The 10,827-nt window shown below is 45.6% G+C and overlaps 2 pseudogenes; both read right to left on the reverse strand.

The window, feature by feature from the left end:
- Positions 1–1,724: 1,724 nt before the first annotated feature.
- On the reverse strand, positions 1,725–5,986 carry LOC141109829 (elongation factor 1-beta pseudogene; annotated as a pseudogene).
- A 1,462-nt stretch (positions 5,987–7,448) lies between these two features.
- On the reverse strand, positions 7,449–10,291 carry LOC141109830 (elongation factor 1-beta-like; annotated as a pseudogene).
- Positions 10,292–10,827: the final 536 nt, after the last annotated feature.

Below are 10,827 nucleotides of genomic sequence, written 5' to 3' on the forward strand. Positions count from 1 at the left end.
TCTGAAGATCAATGACAACACAGAAGAGGAAAGAAGAAGATGGAGAACAACACAGTAGAGGACTGGATAATATTCAGAACAACAAAGGGGAAAATCGGAAAATAGAGGTGTGGGACAGAAGTGGAACGGAGATGAGTGGTACAATACAGAAGATTACTCAAGAAGAGATGTAGAGGGCTCCAGAGAAAGTACAGGAGGTGAAGCACAAACAGGCTTACAACAAAAGATAAGGGGATAAATGAAGAACAAAAACATCCTTTTCCCTAGGATATTCAAAGATGGCAGCACTAAAGAAAAATGAGGGTGACCTGGTAATAAGTGGAAGCACAGGCTAAACTTATCTTTATAGATGTGTTATGTGTTGAACTTGTTTTTCCTTTTTTAAAGTAAGCCACTTATATAACTTACAGTTCTGCACTAAGGATCTTAGAAATCTCAGTGGGACTCCTATACAAAGAGTCTGAAAGAAAAGTCTGTGTTGCCCACACTAACCCATCAAATAATCCCTTTCTTGTTCATGAAAAGAAAATGTGATTGGTTGCTGTAAGGAGCACAAATGCTTCTTCTTTTAGACACTTTGATAATTAAGGCCTAGTAGTTGTTATTCCCTGTGTCCTCACACTGTCAGTTCAAACTATTCTATCTTTTTCCCCATGACCTGGTTTTGTGAAAACTTGGCCAAAGTACTTGCATGAGTGCCACCTGTCTCTGCTTTGCTTCTGGCTCCCTTCCTGATCTTGTTTATCTCACAGGAGATCACAGACCTTTATGATATGAGTAACAGGTACAGTCATTTCTAAACTTAGAGCTGTTATGAAACAAAAAAAAAAATAATAATAATTTTGCAGATTTTTAAATAGTATAGCTAATAGTGTGCACCTAATTTTTCTTAAAGGAACACTCAATTCCATTGAAATGAAGGGTAGGAGGCAATAATAGTTCATCATTGCTTTTTACCAATGGTTGAGGGGGGGGGGGGGCAGTAGAACCAAGTGGTTGGGCCATGGTTTTACCACCTTTGCTGACCTCTGACCTCCCCTACTTAGTAAGAACCTGGAAGTGTTGTGCACTACATCACTTCTGGGTTTGGCTCTCTTTCCCTGGCCTCTGTGGCTGGGGAAGAAGCCAATCGAGTGCCATCTGCACTCCATTAGCTTCAGTGGAGGGCCAGTCAAATAATGTGTTAAAAGATAAGGTTTAGTGTAAAAATAAAGTGACACACAAACACTTAAACCTCCCTCTCGAATAAAAATAAAAAAAAACTTTGGGTCCCGATACCATCCCCACATGTATGCACATAGAAATGTAAACACTCGTCAGGGGCATCTATGTACGAAAACGTTGATTGCGCTATACATATGTTACATATTATTGCTCATGCCATTGTAAGAGCATTAATTCTAGGGCCATCATTCATGGTTAACTCTAAACTGATCAGGGGTTTTTTAAAGCGTTGCCTATAGAAAGGGTACAGAAGTCTGATATCTATTAGCCCGGTGCAAGATCATATTTTATAATTTACCAAAAAAATGGGTAATATATTGCTTATGTGCCCTAAAATTAAATTAAGTGTATTTTTATTTTTTTTCGCTTGATAAACTATTGTGCTAATATTGTGTGACATAAAAACCCGTTTATTCTCCAGAATCTCTGCTTTCAGATATCTCAACATTTTTTTAAATTTATTTAAGTGTCCAAATGAAGTGCAGTGTTGTGTATGTAAATCAATTAAAAACGGCAACATCCATGGACTGCACAAAGTCTTCAAATGCCGTGATTTTCTCCTCTAGGACATCTGTGCCAAATATGTCATCTTCCACGACACACTGAATTTGCAGCTTCTTTATTCCATACCCAACAGGAACAAGCTTGGATGCCTCCCAAACCAAGCCGTCCATCTGAATACGTCTAACACATTCTCCTAATTGTGCCATGTCTGTTTCATCATCCCATGGTTTCACATCAAGCAGGAAGGAAGATTGGGGGCTTTTTTTGGTTTCTTAGACTCGTATTGTGCCAAGCGCTCCTCTCTGATTCTCTTTGCCTCTTTGCTTTCCTCTTCATCTTCTTAGTCAAACAAGTCAATTTCATCATTATCTCCGTTAGCCTCCTTAGGTGCCCTGTCTGTTGTGTCTTTAATTTTCACTGGGTTATATTTTCCCAAGGGTTTCTTGGCTCCAGGCAAACTGGCTTTTTGCTCCCCTCATGATTTGATGTGGTTATACCAACGTAAAGCATGGGAAAGCTCAGCAAGGGAGCTCCTAAGAGAAAGACTTTAATGCTGCAGTATCAGCTTAGGAGGGTTTATACCCCTTGGTGTAGCTTTTGTTAAGCAGTAGTGGGTTTCGAGGTCTCCAAAATCCATGGCTGCATAACTCACAGTACACAAATGTGGAAGCTAGAGCATGTTTTGAGGGGTTTTAAGCAATCTTTAGGCCTAAAATATTTTTTTAAACCATGCGTGCAAAAAACAAACAAAAAAAAGGCAAATAGGGCTCGGGCAGCAAAGGGGTTATATCACTTCACAAAGGCTAACATACATACAGAAAGACTTTGGAGGAAAATGCCATTTTCAACTAATTAACTCAATAATTGGTTTGAGCTTTCCATACCGAACAGGAACAAGCTTAGATGTCCCTCAAAGTCATCTAACACATTGTCCTAGTTTTATCAGGTCTGTTTCATTATCCCATGGTTTCACATCAAGCAGGAATAAAGATTTGGCGATAAGTGCAGACTTTTTTGATTTCTTTGATTTGTATTGTGCCAGTTGCTCCTCTCTGATTCTCTTTGCCTTTTCGGTTACCTCTACATCTTCTGACCCAAACAAGTCAATGTCATCATCATCATCTTCCTTAGCCTCCTTAGGTGCCCTCTGTCTGTTGTGCCTTTAATATTCCCTGGGCTATATTTTCCCAAGGGTTTTCTGGCTCCAGGCGAACTAACTTTTTGTTTCCCGCATGATTTGATGTGGTTATACCAATGTAAAGCATGGAAAAGGCCAGCAGGGAAGCTCCTAAGAGAGAGCCTTAAAGAGGAACTGCAGTATGCTCACATAATTTGTAATAGAAACATCTTTGCCATTTGAAGCTTCCCTCCAACCACTTTGCATAATATTTTATATAATACTGTGAATCTGTACTTGCCAAATATGCTGCAGAACTCTCCCTCCACTGAGTCTGGCTGCATCCATTTTAACTGCGGGCAGCTGAAGTTCCTACCTGTTCACTTTCTGGATTTACACAGACACACACCTCCAGCTCTGCAGCTCTCATTGGCCCTCTTATGACTCATCCCCCCTCCCTTCCTGGCAAACTCTCACAAGAGTGAGAGAGAGAGCTGTGCATGATGTCATAAGCCTAGGCTTTTTACCAGACAAAAAACAGAAAGTGGGCTGTATAAGGTATTTACTGGCAGAAAAAATAACCAGTTACACTTACCGGTAACAGTGTTTCTGGGAAGTCTTCCAGGACGGCACCCTGAGAGATGACTGGTCCACCTGACAGAAAACACAATCAATCAAGAGGTTAAAGGCCCTAACCCCTTCCGATGCTCCTCAGTTGTGACAAAGTATTGACCCACACCAGTGCACGAGAGTGAAAAACATAACCACCACCACACTCTAGACATTACATCCTTCCTAAATAGAATGGGTGGGAAGTAGGCCTGCCGTCCTGGAAGACTTCCCAGAAACACTGTTACCGGTAAGTGTAACTGGTTATTTTCTCAAGTCGTCTTCCAGGACGGCACCCTGAGAGAAGAGCAAGTAGCTCAGGCCTACCTTTAGGGCGGGACCACCGCTTGCAGGACCTTCCTGCCAAATGCCAGGTCCTGAGGGGATAGTAACTCCACTCTATAATGCCTCAGGAACGTGTTCTGGCTTGACCATGTAGCGGCTCTACATATCTGCTCCACCGAAGCTCCGGCCCTTTCCGCCCAGGAGCTTGCCAGAGATCGCGTGGAATGCGCTCTAAGATTTCTAGGAGCTGCTTTACCTGACTGCTCATAGGCTAACGAAATGGTATGTTTAATCCATCTAGCTATAGAAGCCTTGGATGCCTGTTGGCCCTTCTTTTGGCCAGAAAAATTAACTAAAAGATGGCTGGACCTTCTGAATTCCTTAACCCTTTCTAGGTAGGATAATAAACAGCGTCTGACGTCCAGACAATGAAAAGAAACTTCCCCTTCACTCTTGGGGTTACTACAAAAGGAAGGCAGCACCACTTCTTGAGTCCTATGGAACTTTGATGCTACCTTAGGGAGGTACAGGGGGTCCTGCCTAAGTATAACCCTGTCCTCGAATAAAGAAAAAAATGGTTCTTTAATAGAAAAAGCCTGAATGTCACCTACTCTCCTAGCTGAGGTGATTGCTAGTAAAAAGCCAATTTAAAGGTCAGGATCCTAAGGGGGATCTGATCTATCGGTTCAAATGGGGCCTTTGTTAACCCCTCCAGTACTAGTGTAAGGTCCCAAGGAGGACACCTGGACATTTGAACAGGGGACAACCTCTCCCTGACCAAGAGAAATCTCTTGATCAGGGGGTGTAATGCCAAACGTTTCTCAAGGAAACAGGACAAGGCTGAAACCTGCGCCTTAAGGGTCTTGGTTGCCAAACCTAGATCTGCTCCATCCTGGAGAAATTCTAAGATAGCAGGGATCTTTCCTTGAGAAGTCCCTCTCTCCTGACACCAGCGAGAGTAAATCGCCCAGGTCTTGGCGTAAATACGCCTTGTGACTGGCTATCTACTAAGGAGCAGTGTATCCACTACTCTGTCCGACAGTCCTTTCTCCCGCAGGTTCTGCCTTTCTTGAAGAAGCTGGGGTCTGGGTGGCGGACTGGACCCTGAAGGAGAAGGTCGCCCCGGACAGGGAGGTGAAGTGGTGGGGCTATGGACCAATCCTGCAGGGTTGGAAACCAGGCTCTCTTGGGCCACCAAGGGGCTATTAGAATCAACTTGCTTTCCGAGAGGAACATTTTTTGAAGGACCCTCGGAATTAGTCCCAGAGGGGGAAAGACATAGGCCAGTCGGAAGCCCCAGACCTGCGCCAACGCATCTATCCCCTCTGAGCCTCTCTCTCGAGCAAGGGAAAAGAATCTCTTTACCCTTCTGCTTTTCCTGCGGGCAAAGAGATCTATCTCTGGAACTCTGAATTGCCGACTTACCAGGGAAAAGACCTGTGGATTCAGTTCCCATTCCTCCTGCAGAATCGGCTGCCGACTGAGGTAGTCTGCCTCTACATTTAACGTCCCCTTTATATGAATTGTGGAGATGGAAGGAATCTGACTTTCTGCCCAGGACAGGATCTCTGTTGATAGGGATAGGAGTGTTGTAGATCTGGTACCCCCCTGATGATTCAGAAACGCTACTGCCGTGGCATTGTCTGACAAGACCTGCACCTCCTGGCCCCTGATCCTCCCCTCGAAAGCCTTTAGTGCTTCTCCTATGGCCAACAACTCTCGAAAGTTGGAGGAGGCCCTTCTTTGTTCTGAATCCCAGGACCCCTGAGCTATTAGATCCTCCAGGTGGGCTCCCCACCCCCAGGAACTTGCATCTGTAGTTATCCTGAAAGGCTGAAGTTGGTTCCAAAGGAGGCCCCTTTGAAGCCTCTGAGGAAGGAGCCACCAGTGAAGGGAGTTCTTTACTTCGACCGGGATGGCTATCTCTATGTCCAGAGAGTTTCTTTTTCTGTCCCAAGAGGATAGAAGAAAGTGCTGGAGGGGCCTGAAGTGTAGCTGTGCCCAAGGAACTGCTGGGATAGATGCCGTCATTAGACCCAGTACTCTCATGATACCTCTGTAGGAGGTGGTCCTTGCCTGTAACAGCGACGTGACCGCTGATATGAGGCCCTCTACCTTGCCCTGAGGAAGAACTATCTTTTGCTCTGAGGAGTCCACCAGGAAACCCAGACACAGCTTTGTCTGAGCAGGAGTCAGCGAGGACTTTTCCCTGCTGACAATCCATCCCAGGGCTTCTAAGGTCTCCATTACTCTGGATAGATCCAGAAGTAGCTGATCCCGACTTAGACTGTAAATCAAAATGTCGTCCAGGTAGGGAATCAATGCCACTCCCTGGAGGTGCAGGAAAGCCACCACCTCTGCCATGACCTTTGTGAAGACTCTCGGACTGGATGCCAGTCCAAAGGGGAGGGCCGTGAACTGCCAGTGTTGCACTCCCTCTGGAGAGGCGATCGCAAATCTCAGGAAGCTTTGATGGCCCTGAAAAATGGGGACATGAAGGTAGGCGTCTTTTGAATCTAAGGTCACCATAAACACCTCTTTGGGGAGATGTCTCCTGAGATAATAGACACTCTCCATGCGAAATTTTTTGTAACGAAGAAAAACATTGAGGTTCCTTAGATTTATAATAAGAAGATACCTTCCTGAGGGTTTTGGTACCACAAAAATGTGGGTATAAAACCACTGACCCTGCTGGTCAACTGGCACAGGTATTATAACCTCCTGACTGGCCAGCTCTCTTATATTCTGAAGGATTCCTACCACTTTGTAGGGATCCCTGGGAAGGCAGGTCAAGAGAAACTTGGGGGGTGGAGGGGAAAGAAACTCCAATCTGTAACCCTCTCTTATGATCCAAAGAACATAGGGGCTCTGGGTGATCCTTTCCCACTGAGAGGCAAAGTGGGAAAGTCTGCCCCCTACCGGAAAGTCATTTGGGGGTCTTGTCAACTGACTTCTGGCTGGAAAAGAGAACGCCAGTCTTTTGTTTGTCTTTTCCTGCACCCCAACGTCTATTAGGGGAGACCTTTTTCTCGGAGAAGCGACTCTTTGCCTGGGGGCCACGAAAAAAACGCTTCCTCTCTCTCCTAAGTTTGGTAGGAAAAAGGAGCGTCCCTTCAAAAGGGAGACCACATAGATGGGTTTTGGATGAGCTATCCCCATCCCAGGTCTTAACCCAGAGGGCTCGCCTGGCTGAGTTTAGTAAGGCACTTGTCTTAGCGGTTGTACACACTGTCTTAACCGCAGCATCTGCTAAATATGCGACAGCATTCCCTATGACCTCCAGAGAATCCAGGACCTCCTTGGATTTGGAGGTTCGGGATACGTGGTCCATTAATTTACAGACCCACATGTCGGCATTCCTTGCGATGCAAGCTGAGGCCAATGCTGGGCTCATAGCCGGAGCGTTAGCTTCCCAAGCTCTGCGTAAATTGGTTTCAGCCCTGCGATCCATTTGACCCTTTAAATTACCGGTATCTTCAAAGGAAAGATCCGACTGCTTAGAGACCTGTGCTAAGGAGGCGTCTAGTCTAGTAGTTTTGAAACATTTTTCCTCATTCTCCTCAGAGAAGGTGCATCTACGCTTCCAGGTTTTATATTTCAGAAGCCTTCTTTCTGGTTCTTTCCATTCCCTTAAGATGACTTCCTTAAGGGCGGAATGTACCGGAAGGACCCTGGCCTGAGGTTTAATCAAGCCTCTATACATCCTATCCTAAGCAGACACCTGTGCAGCAGGCTCCTGAATCTCTTCTGAGGCATAAATAGCTTTCAGAAGATCTTCCATGTCGTCGGCAGAAAATATATGTCTGCTAGACCTGGAATCCTCCCTCGCATCCTCCTCTTGGCTGTCTACCACCCCTTCATCAGAAAACTCCTGATTAGGAACTTCTAAATCACACTCTTCCTCTGAATCGTGAGGGAGTGGATACTTCGGTACATCCGCCCGATACCTCCTAGAGGAGGCGAAGCTCTCCTGGGAAGAGGCATCCTTACTAGAGTGAGCCTCTGAATCCCTAGGCTTAAGGGTGGCCTGAAAAGACTTTAAGGTGGACAGCATCTCAGTTTGCACAGTAAGGAATTCCTTCATCATCTGAGATGTCTCCTTCCCCGTCAACTTCTGTATGCACTTAAAACAGAAGGGCTTTGGATAATCTGGGGGTAGTCTGTCATTACAGTTCCCACATCTTTTAGAGCGGGTGGAGGATTTCACAGGACGGCTGGCAACCTCACGGGTAATAGCATCGTCCCCTGAAAAACACACAGGCATACACTGTGAGACTCGGAGGAGAAGAGTTGGGGTACCCAATCCCCATCTAAACCTCCGGAGGCCGGTCAGACTCACCCCCTGTGGTCTCTTCCATGGCAGCAGACCCTGCAGGTCTCTCCTTCTCCTGTTCCATGCTACTTCCGATCTCTCCCTGGAGGTGCTGCATACAGGAACGCAGAGGAGACATGGGTGCCTGTTCCCTGTGGCTTTTCATATCCTCTGTGTACTGGCTGCATCGCGCCACCGCTGCCGCCATCTTGCCGAAGACCGGAAGTGGTACTGGACCTGAGGTCACTTCCTGCTACAGCCTTCCTACTCCCTCCTCTTAGAGGAGGAAGTGATGTCGTTCCCTGATCTTCAGGAAAATGGCGCTGAGCGCCAGGACACTGAGCTTCACTCAGCAAAGGAGATAAGTTCTCCATGCAGAGCTTCTTGCCGCGCGACCCCCGTGAACGGTCGCTCCGGTCAGCGGACAGGCGGATGGACGGACGGCAGCCCTGGCCAGACCCCAGAATGGGTCCCAGACTCACCCCCTGTGGTCTTGTAGCCAATAAAAGGAAAACCACCAACTCCTGCAACTGCACGGCCACCGCACAGGTAAGGAAGGGCAATAGGAAATTTGGCCCCTGAAGTTCTGGGTACACCACCGTACCCAGGGTTCTTCAGCACTCGGGGGGGCTCTTCTATGGAAAGAAGCACGGTCACCATACCAGGGTCCCGCTTCTGCTGCCCCCCCCCCGAGAAAAGGATTGGGAAACCCCCCAGGAAGGATGAGAAACATCCGGCCGGACCCAGCGGCTTCCCAGGCATTTAGTCCCAGGGGGAGACCACCGGCCCCAGGCTTTTAGGTCAACAGAAAAATAACAAACGGTTTCGCTGTGGGAAAACACAATCAGAAACTGAGGAGCATCGGGAGGGGCGGGGGCCTTTAACCTCTTGATTGATTGTGTTTCCTGTCAGGTGGACCAGTCATCTCTCAGGGTGCCGTCCTGGAAGACGACTTGAGAAAAATGTTTTACTATCCAACAACTATTCAAACAACAAAGGCAGAAGATTTAATAGATGGAATTGAAAGTTGAAAAAATGACTGAAGTTCTGCTTTAAATACTGCTTGGGAGGAAATCTACCCCTTGGTGTAGCACTTGTCAGCCAGCGGTGGCTTTGAGGTCTCCAAAACCCATGACTGCACTGCCCCCATGTTTTGGGGGTTTTTAAGTAATCTTCAGGCGTAACAATGTTTTTTTTTGGTGCATAAAAAAAACAAAAAAACACACAAAAACGGTTCTGGCAGCAAAAGGGTTATATCACTTCATAAAGGCCAACCTTTGGAAGAAAAATGCCATATTCAACTAATGAACTCAATAATTGGTTTGAGGTTTCCATACCCAACATGTCTGTTTCATCAACTCATTGTTTTATATCACACAACATGGAAGATTTGGTCATCTGGCCAAACAAGTCAATGCCATCATCATCTTCCTTAGCCTTCTTAGGTGCCCTCTGTCTTTTGTGTCTTCAATATTCCCTGGGCCATATTTTCCCAAGGGTTGCTTGTCTCCAGGCAAACTGGCTTTTTGCTTCCTGCATGATTTGATGTGGTTATACATGGAAGCATGGAAAAGCTCATCAAGGGAGCTCCTAAGAGAAAGCTGTAAATACTGCAATATCAGCTTGGGAGAGAATATACCCCTTGGTGTAGCTCTTGACAGCCAGTGGGGGGTTTGAGGTCTCCATACCCAACAGGAACAAGATTGGATGTTCCCAAAACCAAGCCATCCATCACACATTCTCCAAATTTTACCATGTCTGTTTCATCGCCTCATGGTTTCACATCAACCAAGATGGAATATTTGGTGATAAGTGCATATTTTTTTGATTTCTTTGATTTGTATTGTGCCAGGGGCTTCTCTCTAATTCTCTTTGCCTTCGCTTTCCTCTTCATCGTCTGAGCCAAACAGGTTATCTTCATCAACTCTCGGCCTCATTAGGTGCCCTGTCTGTTGTGTGATGCTCTTTGCCTTTTTGCTTTCCTCGTCATCATTGTCATCTTCCTTTGTCTCCTTAGATGCCCTGTCTGTTGTGTCTTCAATATTCACTGGGCCATATTTTTCCAAGGGGTTCTTCACTCCAGACAAACTGGCTTTTTGCTTCTCGTATGATTTGATGTGGTTTTCCCAATGTAAAACATTGAAAATCCTAGTAGAGCGTGCTTCTGAGAGATCCTTAAATACTGCAATATCAGCTTGGGAGGGAACATACCCCTTGCTGTAGCTCTTGTCAGACAGCATTGGGTTTGAGGTCTCTGAAACCCATGATTGCACTGCTCACACTACACCTATGTGGAAAAAAGACTGTGTTTTGGGGGTTTTAAGTAATTCTCAAGCCTAAAATTTTTCTTTAAAGCATGCTGGAAAAAAATAAATAAATACAATAAAATAAGAATATATAAATGGCCCTGGAAGCAAACAGTGGTTACATCACTGCACAAAAGCTAACATACATACAGGAAGACTTTGATAGACACATACATGATATAATATTCAACTAACAAAGTTAGTAATTGGTTTGAGTATGTAATGCAAATCATGGTTTTTAGTAGTCTTGGAAAGTATTGTTACATTCAGGGTCTGTGAGGTGTGAGATTGTCTTTTCGTGTCTGTATGTGTGTCTTTGTAAGATGTGTGTGGCAGATCTATCAGATAGACAATAGGAAGTCCAACGTGATGGGTCTCATGTAGAAAATGTATGAATAAAGAACAGTTGTGTCTCCTCCTTCCTTTCCAATTAACTTCTCACTTTCCTGTTGCTAGGGCACATACGACCT

The sequence above is a fragment of the Aquarana catesbeiana genome, linkage group LG10 (assembly GCF_042186555.1).
Source record: "Aquarana catesbeiana isolate 2022-GZ linkage group LG10, ASM4218655v1, whole genome shotgun sequence".
NCBI classification, from domain to species: domain Eukaryota; kingdom Metazoa; phylum Chordata; class Amphibia; order Anura; family Ranidae; genus Aquarana; species Aquarana catesbeiana.